Source organism: Mus musculus, chromosome 3 (assembly GCF_000001635.26).
Source record: "Mus musculus strain C57BL/6J chromosome 3, GRCm38.p6 C57BL/6J".
Classification (NCBI taxonomy): Eukaryota; Metazoa; Chordata; class Mammalia; order Rodentia; family Muridae; genus Mus; species Mus musculus.
Window position 1 is genome coordinate 96,420,262 of NC_000069.6, and position 7,276 is coordinate 96,427,537.

Below are 7,276 nucleotides of genomic sequence, written 5' to 3' on the forward strand. Positions count from 1 at the left end.
TGGGAATCAAATTCAAATCCTTCGATTTCAGCTTGGTATTCGATGTGTACCACCATGTCTGGTTTCCAACAGTAATATTGATGATAATAAATATAGGGACCAAATTCATGTCAGTGGATTGGAAAACTACCAAGTAAAATATATTTATTTGAAAAGTTGATGCCAACTGTCATAACAGGAGTGGGCCTTTCACCCACATTAATAATAATGGCAAATGCTAACAAAATTATTTATTCCATGGAAGATCTCAGACTCGGGTACTAAGAGCTTCTCACTCCTCTCTCTGGGTATCGGTGGCATCTCAGAGATGTGTGACCTTAACTACTGGTCTGGAGCAGTTGGAATAGAGATATGTCCAAGTACATTCCGGCATTCTAGAAATGATATTAATGGAAAAAGTTCTATTTTGGGGTGTTTATGATGTTCTGGACAAACCTTTAACCCTTCACACAGGACTTTCTTACTGGATGCTAAGCTCCAAATACTTTAGAGAACCAGACATGGAAGGAGGAAGGCAGGAAGCCCAGAAATATGAGGTCACCACATGTTTGGGTGAGATGGAATAATACTGAAGTTATTTTGTGGATGGATACCCCATTAATCACACTACAAAACAGTCTGTGGTGGCCAGACACGGACTGCTGTGTGCTGGCCCCATGGCTGTATTAATTAGTACCTCCCACCCACAGGCTGGTGAGCACCATCAAAAATGACCCCTGAAAGCTGAAGTCTGTAAGATGGTGGGTAAGCCTGGAAACAGCCTGGATCACGAGGAATGGAGAATGGCAGAGCCAGACAAAGTAGAGGGGTCAAGAGTGGAAAGTGTGGGTTGTGGAGGCTTGGTGTCATTGGCTGCTAGCCCCTCCCACAAGTCTGTCTCTCCGTCAGAAAAGTCACAGGACTAGAAGGCTGCTGAAGATTTATTTGCACCAAGTATGAAAGCCAGAGTTCCTTGCATATCACGGAGTCAGGGTGGTCAGAGAGGGAGCAATGTCTGTCCCCCTGGGCAGTCTGGGTTTATATGCTTTGCAAGAGGATGTGAAACAAAGTGTGGCTCCATTTCCCTTTCTTTCTCTCTCTCTTTCTCTCTCTCTCTCTCTCTCTCTCTTTCTTTCTTTCTTTCTTTCTTCCTTTTTCTTTTTTCTTTTTTCTTTTTTTGGTTTTTTGAGACAGGGTTTCTCTGTGTAGCCCTGGCTGTCCTGGAACTCTCTCTGTAGACCAGGCTGGCCTCAAACTCAGAAATCCTCCTGCCTCTGCCTCCCGAGTGCTGGGATTAAAGGCACCATTTCTCTTTCTTGAATTGGACCGTGCAGGAGGTATTTAGCTGGTTGGGCCATTTTAAATGACAGCAAGGACCTAGCTGGATGAGAGATAGGTGAGGACCTCTGAAGAAAAAAAACCCATAGAGCCCACCCAGCCTTGTTATTTCTCTTGTTACTATCCTATTAGATGAGCTGCCTGACCAGAAGCAAGCCGAGCTCCTTCAGGCCAGTCTTTCCCAGATCTTCTTAGGTGAGAACCCAAGCTGGGCTTCTTGGAAAGCGTCCTAGGCAGTTTGTAAGTGTAAGAGTATGTCTAGGTGCTGACCACCATGCCTTCCTCTTCACCTCCTGACCAGTCAGGAAGTGATTTAGAAAGTTTGTGTGCCACCAATATAATGGGGAAAAGGCTGCATTGCGAATTTGAATATTACACTGGAATATCGATGGTTCCATCGACTTTTTTTCCACTGAAGTTATGAAAAACATCAGAAACAAGTGAGGATATTATTGAAATTTTGCTTGGGAAAACAAAATTGACTGATGGCAGGCAGTAGTAGCGCACGCCTTTAATCCCTGTGCTCAGGAAGCAGAGGCAGGAGGATCTATCTCTTGAGTTTGAAGAAGGCTCATGTACAGAGCAAGTTCCCAGACAGCCAAGGCTACACAGAGAAACCTTGTCTTGGAAAAACAAACAAAAGGACTGTTTAAACAAAAAAATAATAATAGCTTATGGGGGTCTACAGACTTGGAAGGAGCAGAATTCATGGTAAGAATGGCATACGCACCAGAAGAGGAAAAATGAACAAATGAACAGCCGGAGCAAGGGCTGTGGGGACAACGACCAAATGCTGTAAACCTTAAAGCAACATTTCAAAATTTGCCGATGAGCCAATAAGGTAGCGAAAATGGGATGATGGTAGGTCCACAGTGGGAGGCAGGAGAAGTAAAGTGACAAAAGGCAGGACAAGCAGGGGAGGGAGGGTAAGGGGGTGTCTATGCAGATCAGAGGCAATCAAAGGGCTCCCTGAACTGCTGTCACTTTGCAAACGAGATTTCGAGTGGCGTGGACAGGAGAATGGGGCCAGGAGGAGAGAGGGGCCATAAGTGGCAGGAGTACACAGAAGACATGCGGCGGGGGTGGGGGCAGCGAAGTGACTGTGTTTATAGCTAGTGGGTGTGAGTCAGGTCCAGACGTGGCATCGGGAAAACATACTTACCTGGCAGGGGAGATACCATGATCACGAAGGTGGTTTTCCCAGGGCGAGGCTCACCCATTGCACTTTGGGGTGTGCTGACCCCTGCGATTTCCCCAAATGTGGGAAACTTGACTGCATAATATGGGGTAGTGGGGGGCTGCGTTCGCGCGCTCCCCTGAATGTGTCTGTAAATAAAGACCAGGAATTTTTGGACGAAGTCTTATTGAGAAAGTGTTCAGCCTTAGGATAAGGTGCCTGCTAGCCTGTGCTTCTTACTGTATTTTCTCTTCTATGCAGTGTCCACTTTATTTTGACAATTTTATCTAGCAGGCTGCTAGATGCGTTAGATAAATGTAAAAGAAAATGAAATCCACACAGCCACAAGATAACTGAGATGATTCCATCAGGGGGCTGGAGAGATGGCTCAGCAGTCGAGAGCACTGACTGCTCTTCCAAAGATCCTGATTTCCATCCCCAGCAACCACCTATAATGGGATCTGATGCCCTCTTCTAGTGTGTGTCTGAAGACAGCGACGGTGTACTCATATAAATAAGGAATAAATCAATAAATCTTGAAAGGAGATGTTTTCATCACTTATAAGTGCCTACTACTTACTTTACCTTTTAATCTGTAATGCTTGAAAATGAGGAAGTCACATACCAACGGAGTTCTTGTTCAGAGAATGTTTTTGAAGCTTTTGTATGTATATTTTGCCTACTTTCCATACATGAAATATCTTCCATAATAGTGACGCTGCTATCACCAGAAAAATTTGTGTGACTGTTTGCAGTTGAACCTGGGTTTACTGAAATAACTCCCCGCTCTGCTAAAGAACTCCTAATCTTACTCCTGGTGGGGAATAACATTTCTCTCTGGTTAGGATTTATTTAGCTTTTGTCCTTACATATTGTCCTCAGATTGGATTGTTCTGGTGAGAGTCATTCTAAACATGAGACTTCTATTTGATTCTTCCGTAGCTGCGGTTCAGGGATCTTGAGAAACATCAGGGCGGTGTCCAAGTCTTCCTAACCCTATCCTCTTTTTACTGCCTAGAATATTGGGGTGAAACCACTTTCTGGCATGAGAATAAGAACCTCAGGCTAAGGGTGACTGAATGGAAACAGACCTTTAAAATAGCAGAACAGCTGTGGTAAATATTCAATATTTGTAAATTTGCACTGGATTCTTGCTTGAGCCACAGTTAGAAAAGTTCAATTCCAGGAAAAAAAAAAAAATCCTTGATTCTGGTCCTAGTCTGATTCTAATTTCACAATGAGAAAAACGTGTAGGTAGCAGACAGAAAAGACCACATTGCATTGGCCGGGAATCGAACCCGGGTCACCCGCGTGGGAGGCGAGAATTCTACCATTGAACCACCAATGCACCCTTGAGAGCACTTAGTGACAGTGCATCAGGAAAAGGTAAGAGAAGCTATACATCTTAATGCATTTCTACAGAAAAATAGCAACGTAAACCAACATTTCCTCACGAAACTTTTAATTTTTCCAGCATTGAGAAAGGAAACAGACCTTCCTAGATGCTAAGCTGTGATAAATCTGGGTCAAATTTGTCATTTTAGGAGTTTTGAGGCACAACTGACAGAACTTTCTATTTCTGCCTGCCACTATCTGAGAGGTTCAATTCATTAGAAGGGAAATGCTAGTTCCAATTGAAACTCGTGACCAAAATAAGTTCAATTATTAATTGTTATAATTATTATGATCATTCAATTATCAATAGACAAAACACACTTGGTATAGCTCCTTGACAACACCCCATCTGTGTGACACACACGGACTGACAAGAACCTTCTCTGAGCACTACATCCACCTGGTTTGAGCAGGAAGAAGGGAGAGATGTAGGGGGTGGGGAAGCCGACCATTGTTCCCCAGGTTTGTGAGTTGTTTACTTTGCAGGGCAGGTGGTCTCCTAACGCACTACAGCTGCTCTTCTGGGATGTTGCATAGCAACGGCTGGGAAAAGTAGCTAGTAAACTAACTGAATACCATCTGTGTGGAAAACCCAGCCATGCTTAAAACCACCCAGGAGATGATGGACAAGAGCAAGAGAAGAGGCCTAAATCTGCTCACACATGCCCCCTGCCACCACCCCCCACCACCCCACCCCACCCCCACCCCGGCCACACACACACAAACACCCATCTCCCCTCCAGAAACCTTACTGATGCTTAAACCTGACATCTGACCTCTGGGTGGACAGAGAAGGAAAGAGAAATCAGGATGGTGGCCACGTATATGGAGTGGGTGGTGACTAACCTGTTACCTGCACAGTGCGGGCAGATGGAGATCAACGCTCTCTCTGTCCTTTCACTCAGGTGATGGCTCATTTGTCAGCCACACACAGTCATAAAAATAATTGAAGAAAGTCATCGTGTTTAATTTTATTCTATCAACTAGAATTTACTTAAAATACTAGAACAGTGGAATGAGAACTGTGAGGTCACTTGGCTGGCAATGCCCAGGCAAACAGAAGAGGGAGGGGAAGGGGGAGGGGGGAGGGGAGGATGTGAGGCAGAAAGAAAGTATTGGGCCAACCCGTTGCATTAACCTAAGCTCCTGAGAGGACAGATTGTTGAAGCCCAGGTTGTTTGGTTTGGTTTGGTTTGGTTTGTTTGCTTGCTTTGTTTTGTTTGTTTGTTTGTTTGTTTGTTTTGCACCCTGCCCTTGACTTAGACAGAAAGGCCAATCGCATTTCCCATATTTGCCAGGCCTGCAGTTGTGGCATGGAACAGATTCCTTTCTCAGTCTGTCCTGAGCCAATGGGACAGTGATGGGAAGATTACCAAAAGCAAAAGGCCAGGGGCTGAGCTGGGACCCGACCAGAAAACAACCCGCAATCACAGGCTTCTAGGAAAGTCAAGTCCAGCTGGAACACACACACACACACACACACACACACACACACACACACACACACTCACACACACTCATTCTCTCTTTCTCTCTTCTTCCTCCACCACCTCCTCCTTCTCCTCCTCTTTCCCCCAGAAACAGGATTTCTCAGTGTATCTTTGGGACTCACTCTTTTAGACCAAGCTGGCCTCGAATTTAGAAATTTGACCGCTTCTGCTTCCGGAGTGCTGGGATTAAAAGCATGGGACACCGCACCTCCCCTACTTTAACACAAATCCCTGGATGTCTTTGAACTCAGCGTGTAGAGTATTGACCCTGTGTCTGCCTGCCAGGCACTGGCATTAACGGCATACCCCTGGAGGAGAGAAGTTATTTTACGGTTACCATTATTCATGTGTTTGTAACTCTCTGAAGCTACCTTTAAAATCAAGACAATTTAAATGGTGCCGTTGCTCCTCCCCTGGCAGGCTGGTCTGTCCTCCTCTCCCTCTCGTTCTGCGTCCACAGAAACCTATACACACACACACACACACACACACACACACTAAGATTAACCAGAGCCCAAATCTATACATCTAATGGACAGTCTAGAAGGCAGTTCTGAAGGTTGGAGTCCCATATTGGATTGTACACTTTGACTATCAAACATATTTTTATGTTTCTTTGAAAACATGATCAGTTTTACTTTAACTTCTGTGTGTCTTTCTGTATGCTTCGTATGTATGGGTGCTCCCAGGGGTCAGTTGGGTTACAGTCAGTTGTGAGCTGCCCAGTGTGGGTACTTGGAAAACCAAATAGCTTCATATCTATATATCTATATATCTTATCTATATCTTATCTATATCTATAATCTCCAGCCTAGGCAGGGTTTCTCTGTGTAGTCCTGACTCTCTTGGAACTCTCTCTGTAGACCAGGCTGGCCTCAAACTCACAGAGATCCGCCCACATCTGCCTCCCCAATGCTGGAATTAAAGGCGTGTGCCACCACTGCCCAGCTGGATACATCCTCCTTCATAACTGGTGTCTGCGGTCTGTATTCAGTCCTTCTTCATCCCCCAATATTTAGTGTTTCTTGTTCTCTTCCTGCTGCATGTTGTAGTGTACTCACATGTGTACATATTATGTAATATGTTTATATAGAATTAAATATATTAATTGTATATAATTAAACTAATCCATATTTGTTTACATGTATAATATATGTGTTTATACATGTATATATATATATGTATAATATATGTAATATTGGCAGGACGCTGTAGCTGAGGGAGAACAAATGCATGGTTTGCTGCTTTTTGAGATTATGTGACCTTGCTTAACATTATACATTCTAAGTCCGTCCATTTTCCTGAAATGTTTTACATTTAATTTTCCTTTAGAGTTGAATAATATCCATGTATATACACCATTTGTTTAAGCCATTTTACTCCTTACTCAGGGGTAAAATTGGGAGCCAAACAGCACAGCAGCAGGGATCAAACCCCTTCCATCTATGCTGTAGCATGGGGAGGTGTGCAGGTCAGTAGAGTTATTACCTGTGCATCCAGGAATCCAGAGGAGCAACCTGTAGAATTCACAGCCTCCTGGCAGCAAAGCAACCAGTTTGTTCTAACACTGTGATGTAACTACAGGAATCCATCCCAACAGTATGGTGAAACGTATATATTCGTCAAATAAATGTTTTCTTTGTTCCTAAGAAACCCATATGACTAAGTTGTACTATTTTAGGGGTGCAGCATTCCAAATCTGAAAAGACTTCCTTGTTTCCAACTATCTGGTAAAACTAGGAAAGTCTGTAAGTCTATCACAGCCAGCCCGCTGAGGTTTAGCCACTCCCAGGCTTGAAGTTAGCTCTACTAAAGATTCCCCTCCCCCAAGGCCAGGCTGGTGACAGTAGCAGTAACATCTGAAGGAACGAAACCAAACCACTCTTGCTGATCTTCA

General features: G+C 44.1%; 2 non-coding genes across 2 annotated transcripts; one reads left to right on the plus strand and one right to left on the minus strand.

Annotated features, from left to right (window-relative positions):
- The first annotated feature begins 2,471 nt into the window (after window positions 1-2,471).
- Window positions 2,472-2,636, plus strand: Gm24136. The gene has a single exon (XR_003954774.1). It is a non-coding gene; the product is annotated as a U1 spliceosomal RNA (small nuclear RNA).
- Window positions 2,637-3,771: 1,135 nt separating this feature from the next.
- Window positions 3,772-3,842, minus strand: n-TGccc6. Its single transcript has one exon. It is a non-coding gene; the product is annotated as a tRNA-Gly (tRNA).
- Window positions 3,843-7,276: the final 3,434 nt, after the last annotated feature.